We start from the raw sequence: 11108 nt of genomic DNA on the forward strand, positions 1-11108 counted from the left end.
CTTTTCCAACAAATTTTAAATCCTTTTAGCTTTTAATATATATGTATGTATATAATACATATATATTATATATATGCATACATGTATATATACACATATCACATATCCCAACGAATACACTTTTCCCAACAAATCTTAAATCTTTAATATATATTAAAATCATTTTAGTTTTAATATATATGTATATGTATGTATACATATAATACATATGTAATATATATGCATATATGATATGTGTAGATAGTGATATGTGTATATATGCATGTATATATACATTTACATACGTATATACATGTATATATACTATATGTATATATGTATACTTTTATTCTCCATTTATTTTGGGCAGCTTTTCTATCAGAGTTTTGATTAATTAGAAAAATACTTTCACCTTCTGTTTTTACTATGGGATGAGAACAGAGGGACTGTTGAACTTTAGGTAGCACAGATAAATGTGGGCCTATGGAAAAAATGCAAACTATTTTACTGAATAACAGTTTTTACAGTAGCTTTTACTTAAAAGAAAGCAAGGGCCAACCCTGAAGCTTAGTGGTTAAGGGAAGCTGGATCCCACAAGGCTGATTGTGGTTTGAATCTCGGCCTTGGTGGCTTTAAAAACATACATCTGTGTGTGTATGTGTGCCCCAAATTCTGACATGATAAAGAAGTGGAGAAGCAATTGTGGTGAGACCATGCCCCTTTGGGAAGTGTTACCCATCACCTCCCCATCTCAGTCTTTCTTTGGCAAGCGCATGTGCCCTCTTGCAATTAAAGAAAAACCTTTTTTTTTAGAGTATAAATTCAAACATATAAATAGGTCATATCAAAAATGACCTATTCATGTGTTGGAGGGGAGAATGAGAGAGATAGAGACACCCACAAGTGTCTGATGAACCAGGACTGAGCCCCAAGTTAGCAACTATGTACGTGTGTGTGTGTGTGTATGCTTGTGTACATCCTTGGGCACGATTCTTACATTTTCTCTTGTCTCTAGTTTTCTCATTTTTAAAATGAGGCACTATCATGGCACCTACCATGTAAGGTCATTGAGAAGATTATATCAGATAATGCATTTAGCACACATTCGCAAGTATCCAATAAGTGGTGTGTCCTTCTGCTGTTATTCATTCACACTTTCTTTGTGTGTTAGCTTATTTGGGGTTTATAATGTACCTTTTACAAGCTTTCTTGACAATTTACAGAAATACAGGTGGTCTTACTTCACTTGCTGCTGATGTGGAAAAACGATTGCTACTTTAGCCATCTAGGATGAGATGTAGAACTCTTAGGCAATCTTGCACGAGACAGCTCTACTTGGTTTTTTTTTTTTTTTTTTTTTGGAGAGATTTTCACTGTAGGGCGCGTGCGCTCGCCAGACAGACAGAGAGAGACATAGAGACAGAAAGCGAGAAATCACCCCCCAGGGGGGATGGTCACGCCACAATCCCTTCTCCTCCATTCTCTTCTTGGGCTCTTGGGCACGCACGCACACGCGCCCGGCGTGAGTTTTAAGCCACCGGGTCCGGGACATGAACCGCGGTTGACTACGTGGGAGGCCAGCAACATAGCCATTACGCTAACTGCTGGTTCCCTCTTCTTGGTTTTGAAAACAGAAGGTGTTCAGATACATTGTCACCTACCTCGAAGTCAAATAAAATACTAACTACTAGGAAACATGCCAGCTCTCACAGGGCATCCCAGGTAGGGCCCCTCTCATTTGCTCTTAGTTTGGATTTAAATAGAAACTTCTGCAGCCAAGAGCCATAGTAAGGACCTCTGGTCCTCCTCTTCTCATCCCCACGCTACATTGTCACCTAAAGCAGGATAGAGATCTCTGCATTATGTCACCTGCTTTTTATTCCCGGTATCTTTGGCACAGCATTTGGTTGAGGGTGACAGCTCGAGTTCCAACACTGACCACAGTATTTCCTGTGGTTTCCACTGTGTTTTCTGTGGTTTTATTACACTGCACTAGAAAAGTGCAAGGGGAAATGCCATCTTGTTAACACAGAAAAACAATGACTTCTACAAGTTAATGGGACCATGAAAACAATCTATACCAGACTCAAAATCACCAAAGATTTTGTGTGAGAACCTGCTCTTTCACCAAGATAACTAGGATAATCATTTTATTTATTTGTTTAAAGTGGTCAGAGGGAGTGTGTGCTTGTCGAGGGGGTGGAGTGGGGGAAGGAGAGAGAGGAGAGAATGAGAGAAAGAGAGAGAGAGAGAGAGAGAGAGAGAAAGCACCCACCATGGGAATGGTCACACTGCAGTTCCTTCTCCTCCCTTTCTCCTTTCTGTTGAAATTTGGGGCATGCATGCACACACATACCTGGTGTGTTTCTCAAGCTGCTGGGTCCAGACTGCATGATTGCCCATCTAGGGTTCACCATAGGCTGACTTAATGGTTACTTTTTTAAAAATTATGTTTATTATTTTTTTCAAGAGTGATTTTTGCTGTCGGGCATGTGCACTTACCAGAGAAGACAGACAGAGAGAGAGAGAGTAAGAGAGAGAGAGAGAGAGAGAGAAATCACCCCCCTGGGGGGGATGGCCACAATGCAATCCCTTTTCCTCCATTCTCCTCTCAGGATTTTGGGCACACAAGCACATGCCTCTGGGTCTGGGACTCGAACCACATCCAACAACATGGTAGTCCAGTGATGTAACCATTACGCCATTTGCTGGTCCTTCTAATTGTTATTTTTGATAATGACAGGGTTTTTTTTGTTTGTTTTTTTTTTTTTTGGTAGAGGGTGGGTATACTTGCTGGAGAGAGACTGAGAAAGAGGTGGAAAGTGCAAAGCACTTCACAAAATTAGAATGGTCATGTTGTGATTCTTTTCCTCCACTTCTCCTTCCAGGAGTTCTGGCATGTATGCACATACACTCAGTGGTTTTTTTTTTTTTTTTTTTTTTGGTTTTGTTTTGTTTTGGAGAGGTTTTTGCTATAGGGTGCATGCACACGCCAGAGAGACAGAGAGACAGAAAGTGAGAAATCACCCCCAGGGGGGATGGACACACTGCAATTCCTTCTCCTCCATTCTCCTCTTGGGATCTGGGGCATGCACACACGCGTGCCCGGTGTGAGTTTAAGCCACCGAGTCCAGGACTTGAACCACGGTCAACTACATGGGAGTCCAGCGACATAGCCATTACGCCAACTGCTCGTCCCACTCAGTGTGTTTTTGAGGTCACTGGATCTGGATTCAAACTGGGCAGGCAGTCATGGGGGATCCAACTGTCTTAACCAAGCTACCAGCTGGCCCAATAATGGTAGTTTTCATAGTTCAAAACTTCATGGAAGACCAAGTAAATGGACTTTACTAACTTCGCTTACTTGGCTTTACTGGGGCTTGGATGTTCTAAGGATACAGTGTCAGGGAGAAAGGCACTTAGCAGCTTCTGTTGCTGGTGGTTGCCTGGGAAACTGTCCAAAGTAGAGGAGGAGGTCTCAACAGCTGCCCTCTAAATGGAGCTGCTGGGTAAGTAGCGATCTTGTCTGAGTTCTCTCCTTCTCAACCTTCGTGCAAGATGGTTATGTGAAGGTTAAATGAGGTGACCAATATGCAAAACAGTGAACATTTTAACTGACCACTAACCAATTAGCACTGCTGTATAAAGGTTGTCAACTTGGTAATCATCATCATTATCTTATTTTTACAGCTCCTCAGGGGTGAAGATACTGAGTTCTTAGTTCTCCATTCTGGTCACTCTCTGGTGTCAGTCTTCCTGCTTATAACGGAATTCTCTTATCTTTTTATATTAGAGGAAGTCTCTTCCTTCTGATCTGAATTTCACAGATAATATTGGTCAAGTCCCCTCTTCTTTCAAGGTCCCAGTTCCCTTTTGTTTGAAGTAATTGTTTTGAAATTAGGAGGTGGGTCAGTGACCTGCAGGGCCTTGAAACTTTGACCCTCTCTGCACTGACATCCTTCTGGTAACTGAAGGCTTTGTCAGGGCAGTCCTCCTTGGATTCCATTCCTCTGTAGTCATGTATGTCAGGTAGGACTCTCCAGAGTGGGTGCTGAGAAAATGATGATTTATAGATGTGTGTGTGTGTGTGTGTGTGTGTGTGTGTGTGTGTGTATTTTGACCACAAGTCTTGATTTGTCTGCCTTGTAACATCCCAAGTGTCTGCTGTGAATCTGATCCTTTCTTGTCACACTTAAATTATGGGGACCAGCAGTTGGTGTAATGGCTATGTCGCTGGACTCCCATGTAGTCGACTGTGGTTTGAGTCCTGGACCCGGTGGCTTAAACTTCCGCTGGGTGCGTGTGCGTGTATGTCCAAGATCCCGAGAGGAGAATGGAGAAGAAGGGATTGCAGCATGGCCATGTCCCCTGGGGGGGTGATTTCTTGCTTTCTGTCTCTCTCTGTCTTTCTGGTAAGCTTATGCGCCCTATAGCAAGAACCTCTCTCAAAAAAAAAAAAAAAAAAAAAAAAGAATGGGAATATTGTTTTTCTTCTTGTTTTTGGCCAATCCATTAAATAAAAACAGGCCAAGACAGGTCTGACTTGCAGTGATTTTTGCCATGAACTTAGGCTAATTTGAGATACCAACAATGCAACTATAGCTAGTGTTCATTAAGCACTATGCTAAGCTTTGGCATGCATTCACTTGTTTATTTCATAAAAATATATTTATTTATTCATTCCATGCACGAGAGAGACACGAGAGCATGAGAGTACCCCTAACAGGGTCTCGACACCGTGATCCACTCCCAGTCTCAGCTAGCCTCGGACCATGGGCATGTTCATACCTCACATACTTAGGGAGATCTCCAGATGTGAACTTCGAACCTACTCATGTGGTAGCCCCGTGGAGTGTTGTGTTTTACTGGTACACCATCACCCAACCCCTGTTTAATTCTTCTAACTGTCCGAAGTAAACATTTTTCTTATCTTCATCCTATAGAGGAAGAAATTAAAGTTTAGAAAAATGAAGTAACCTGCCAATGATCAAACCAATACTAAGGGTGGGGCTGTGTTTTGATTCCAGCAGCTCATTCTGAGAGTCTTTATTCCTGATCATGAAGCACTTCTAGACAGACTTTTCACCAACTTTTAAAGAAGTCCTCATATGGGAAAGATGCTCAGAGCCAAGAAGCTAGACTAGACAAACTCCTAAGGATTGCCTCTACTCCATGACTTAGTCAATGCCACATTACTGTGACCTGGCTTTGATACCAAGTACCACAAATTGGGTGGCGTAAATAACTGAAGATACTGCTTTGTTTCTGGAGGGTAGACTTCAGAAATCAAAGTTATGGCAGGGTTGGTTCCTTTGAGGGCAAGGAGAAAAAAATCTGTCCCAGCCTCTCTGCTTGGTTTGTGGGTGGCCGTCTTCTCCCTGTGCTGCTCCAAATCACCCTTTATGTATCCCTATGTCTAAATACCTTTTTATAAAGACATCTGTCATATTGGGTTAGAGTCTTTTCTATTTCATTTCATTTTGACTTCATTACCTGCCTTCCTGAGCACTCCAGGCACATGTGTGCCCATAACTCAGGACTGGCTGAAGCTAAGCATGGATGGCAGTGTCAAAACCCCAAAGAAGAGGCTGTTCCTCTCACTCATTGAAGAAATAAACAAATAAACTTTAAAAAAACTTTTTAAAACCTTGTCTAATTTTGCCTTTCTTATTTCTTTATTTTTGAGAACTTGCTTTGTACCAAGTGAAAATTTAGAAATATTAAATTATTAGAGATGTAGAAATCTTAAATATCAGGTTCTTCATTGTAAAATGTGGCAATAAAAGTACTTATTGTGAGGGCGAGCAGGTGGCATGGTGGTTAAGGTTCTGGACTCCTACATGACCGACCACAGTTTGAGTCCCAGACTTGGTGGCTTGTTTTCTCAATCTTTCATTCTGGTGAGCACACATGCCTTATAGAACATGAAAACAATAATAATAATGATAATAAATAAAATAATAATTCTTAAAAGAGTACCTAATGTGATAAAGTTGTAAAGACTTCATGAGAAAATGCATGGGCAGCACTCTGGCTAGAGACTAGTTCATTTTAAAGACTTGGTGAACATGAACTATTATATTAGCATGATGGTAGCAGAGATGAAAACTCTTTCTCCACTCTCCTCCCCCACTACTGGTAGATTTTGGCTAAAAAAAAAAAAAAGGCTCTAGTAATTGAGCTAATCAACAAGTAATTAGAAGGTGTGATCTCCCATTTAGTGATATTGAAGAGAAGCTTGTCATTGGAAATATTCTTAGTGTATCTCTGTGAGACAGATGCTGGTCTAGATGGTCTTTTAGCCAAATCAGAAGGCCTAGCCACTTACTAGTACTTCTTTAGATTGAAGTGTGGTGGTGCTGGGAGACCTTGACCTCGTTCTGGCTAAAAACTCTTCATTTTTTCCTTAGTGTTTCCATAGCTAGCCCTGGTCACAGTCACTAGGACAGTATGTCTCTCTATTCATCCAAAACAAAACAAACAAAACCAAAGAGCCCCCAAACCCAAACAAACAAAGGGAAATATGACATTTGTGGGTCCTAGTCTTCTTTTTCCTTTATTTGATTTTTGTTTTTTGAGAGATTTTTGCTATAGGGTGCATGTGTTCACCTCAGAGACAGAGAGACAGAAAGCAAGATGTCACCCCCCAAGGGAGGATGGCCACATCACAATCCTTTCTCCTCCATTCTCCTCTCGGGACTTTGGGCATGCACACACATATGCCAGAATGAGTTTTAAGCCACCAGATCTGGGACTTGAACTGCAGTCGACTATGTAGGAGTCCAGCAACATAACCATTATGCCATCTGCTGGTCCCCCTTTATCTGATCTTAAAAGCTGAAAAGCTTAAAGTGGTGTGGGACAGCAAGATGTACAGGATACCTAGGGATAAACCTAACTAAGGAAAGGATAAAGGATAAACCTACAAAGGAAACTATGAAAATCTCGAAAAAAAAAAATATTGGAAAGGACATGAAAAAGTGGAAGGACATTCCATGTTCCTGGATTGAAGGAATTAATACAATCGAAATGGTAATTCTACCCAAATTAATCGATATATTTAATGCAATTCCAAATAAAATATCAGAGACATTCTTCACAGATCTAGAAAAGACAATCATAGAATTTGTCTGGAATCATAAAAGACCTCATATTGCCAAAGCAATCCTGTGCAAGAAGAGTGGAGTGGGTGATATATTACTCTCTGACCCGAAACTATACTATAAAGCTGTGCTAATCAAGACAGCATGATATTGGTACAAAAGCAGACAGGTGGACCAATGGAATAAAACAGAGACTCCAGAAATAAACCCCAAAGCTTACAGTCAATGGATTTTTGATAAAGAATACCAGTCAGTCTATTGGGAAAAGAAAAACCTCTTTAGCAAATGGTGCTGAAAAAACTGGGTATCCACCTGCAGAAAGATGAAACTGAATCACTATCTTTCACTATTAACAAAAATCAACTCAAAATGGGTTAAAGATCTGAACCTAAGGCCTCAAACTATAAATCTAGTGATGGAAAACACTGGGGAAACTCTCCGAGACATTGGGGTAGGCAAAGACTTCCTAAATAAGACTCCCAAAGCACAGGCAATAATCACCAAAATAGACAAGTGGGACTATATCAGATTAAGAAGTTTCTGCACAGCAAAGGACACAGTAATTAGTGTGAATCGACAACCCTCAGAATGGGAGAATATTTTTGTAAAATATGCCTCAGATAAGGGACTGATAACCAGAATACACAGGAAACTCAAGTGGCTTAACTTCCCAAAAATGATTAACCCAAATAAAAGATGGGAAAATGAGCTGAACAAAAATATCTCTAAGGAAGCCATGTGAACAGTTAAAAAGCATATGAGGAAATGCTCAACATCCCTCATCATAAGGGAGGTGCAGATCAGAACTGCAATGAGATACCACCTAGCCCCAGTCAGAATGGCGAAGATTAAAAATTACAAAAATGATAAGTGCTGGCAGGGTTATGGTGAAAAGGGAACTCTCCCACACTATTGGTGGGAATGTAAATTGGTCCAGCCACTGTAGAAAACAATATGGAGGCTCCTCAAAGATCTACAAATAGAACTACCATTTGATCCAGCTATCCCACTTCTGGGTATCTACCCAAAGGATAAGAGAATGCTAAGTCTGAAAAGTGCTTGCACATAAATGTTTATTGCAGCATTATTCATAATTGCTAAGACATGGAACCAACCCAAATGTCCACAAACAGATGAATGGATTGAAAAAGTGTGGCACATAAACTCTATGGAATACTATGCAGCCTTAAAATACAATAAGTCTCTGGTATTTGATAGAAAGTGGTCAAATATGGAAGATTTATTGCTGAATGAAGCAAGTCAGGCTATGAAGGAAAGATATTATACGTATCCATTTAATATATACCAAATCTCCGTACTCTATGGTAGAAATTGAAATATTGGAGGGCATAAAACCAGTGAAGATAGTTATGGATGCTAAAGGCAGTGTGAAATAAGGAGTGGGGAGAAAGGAAGAGTATAGAGAAGGGCATTAAAACAGAGAGGCATGATATTTGTGGGACACAGAAATGGTTTACTAACCTATTGATAACGTGTATACTATTCTCAAATGGACTGATCTGAGAAGTATTTCGTGTTAGATAAATTCTTTTTACAAGCCAAATGATGTATAGTGATTGAAGGTTTAAAAATAATGAGAATAAATAATAATAATAATTTGAAGAAAAAATAAAAAGTTCCTTGATGAAGAAGATATGGATGGTAATGTCTTTGTCTTGACTGATATGCATGGTAATAGTGCTGGAAAAAAGAAATGTTATGCACTGTAAAGACACATGTGATTAAAAATATAAAAAATAATAAAACTTTTTTAAAAAGTAAAAAAAAAGTGATGTGAATCAGGACAATCTAGGTTTTTATTGAGATTAGCAAAAAGTGAATACAAATAAATTCTTGAAACCACTAACAGCAGCTACAACAACTAAACAAATATACAATAAAAAAGGGAAAAAGAAAAAAAGAAAATTCAGAAATCTTGTTAGAAAACTTCAAGGATTAGGCCAGCCCATGGTCTAGTGGTAAAAAAAAAAAAGCATTTGAATCCCACATGATCAATAGTGCAGTTTAAGTCCCAGGCCCAGAAACTTGAAAAACATTCTGGGGCCTCTTTTCCGGCTGGAACCATGGAGGGCGTTCAAGAGAAGAAAAAGAAGGTTCCTGCTGAGCGAAGGAATTTTGCGGAGTTGAAGATCAAGCGCCTGAGAAAGAAGTTTGCTCAAAAGATGCTTCGAAAGGCAAGGAGAAAGCTTATCTATGAAAAAGCTAAGCACTATCATAAGGAATATAGACAGATGTACAGAACTGAGATTCGCATGGCCAGGATGGCAAGAAAAGCTGGTAACTTCTATGTACCTGCAGAACCCAAATTGGCGTTTGTCATCAGGATCAGAGGTATCAATGGAGTGAGCCCAAAGGTTCGAAAGGTGTTGCAGCTTCTTCGTCTTCGCCAGATCTTCAATGGCACCTTTGTTAAACTCAACAAGGCCTCAATTAACATGCTGAGAATTGTGGAACCATATATTGCATGGGGGTACCCAAACCTGAAGTCAGTAAATGAACTGATCTACAAACGTGGTTACGGCAAAAATCAATAAGAAGCGAATTGCTTTGACAGATAACTCTTTGCACGATCTCTTGGTAAATTTGGCATCATATGCATGGAGGATCTGATTCATAAAATCTATACTGTTGGAAAACACTTCAAAGAAGCAAATAACTTCCTTTGGCCCTTCAAATTATCTTCTCCACGGGATAGAATGAAGAAAAAGACCATCCATTTTGTAAAAGGTGGAGATGCTGGCAACGGGGAAGACCAGATCAACAGACTTATTAGAAGGATGAACTAAGGTATCCACCATGATTGTTTTTGTAATCTGGTCAGTAAATAAACAGTGGCTGTTTTCAGACTGCAAAACAAAACAAAACAAAACAAAACAAAAAAACATGATGGGATGCTGGGCATGTGTGCACGTGCCAATAAAATAAAAATATAGAAAAATGAAAAAGGTATATCTTTATATATATATTACTTGAAATTATGCATCACTCTTATGTATAATTATGACTAGCTAGGCAAGACTAGTGTTATATTAATTTAATAGAAGTTTGGTTTTTGTAGAACCCAAACGAAAGTTTAGAAAAACACTCTGTAGGAGTGTTTGGCTAATACAGTACAGCGGTCCTGGGCATGGGCTTGGGCTTCGGGCTGCCGAGGTTGAAAACTGGTCTGCACATACTAGCAGTAAAACCTTGGGCAAATCGATCACCTCTCTGTGACTTTTTTCCTCCATTTCCTGAAGGCATATCTAAGTGAGATGTTAGAGTTAGCTGAAAACATTTACATAACATGAAGCGTATTAAGAACCTGACGTATACTAAGTATTTAAGTAAATAGCCATTACTATGATTATTCCTGGCATACCTGGGAAGCCAGCTTGTTTGGATAACCTGGTTCATAACTAAGTACTATCATTCATTGGGTGGCGTCATACTCAAGCTATAGTTGAAAGACTGAAAAGAAATCTTTTACCTATGTATGGCACTGGATGGCTTTGTCCAGAACTTAAGTGGTAGAATCTTTTCAGTCTTTCTGCCTCTAGTTTTTCAAAAGGGACTGAAATGAGACTGTTCAGGGCAGTCACTGGTTGTAGAATGAGGTAGAGTCCCCCCCCCCCACCTTTTGTTGTAGGGCATGTGTGCTTGCTGGAGAGAAGGAGAAAGAGACAGAAAGTGAGAAATCATCCCCCGGGGGGATGGCTACATCTCAATTCCTTCTCTTTATTCTCCTCTAGGGATTTTGGGCACAAACATGTGTCTGGTGCAATTTGAAAGCTGCCAGGACAAGCATGGTTAACTTCGTGGAATCCAACCACCTTACGCTCCATGCCACCTGCTGGCTCCAGAGTGTTGTATTTATTGTTCCTGCCTGACCTATTTCAGCCCCAAGTGCTGTTTTCCCTATTTTCGGGGATTAATCAGGCAAGGCTATGATATAGTTATTTCTTGGGTAGGTGCCTATTTTAGTGCCTCATATACTAGAATGGAAACTTTTTATATTTTCTTTTT

This window comes from Tupaia chinensis, unplaced genomic scaffold, assembly GCF_000334495.1.
Source record: "Tupaia chinensis unplaced genomic scaffold, TupChi_1.0 Scaffold000381_1, whole genome shotgun sequence".
Lineage (NCBI taxonomy): Eukaryota > Metazoa > Chordata > Mammalia > Scandentia > Tupaiidae > Tupaia > Tupaia belangeri.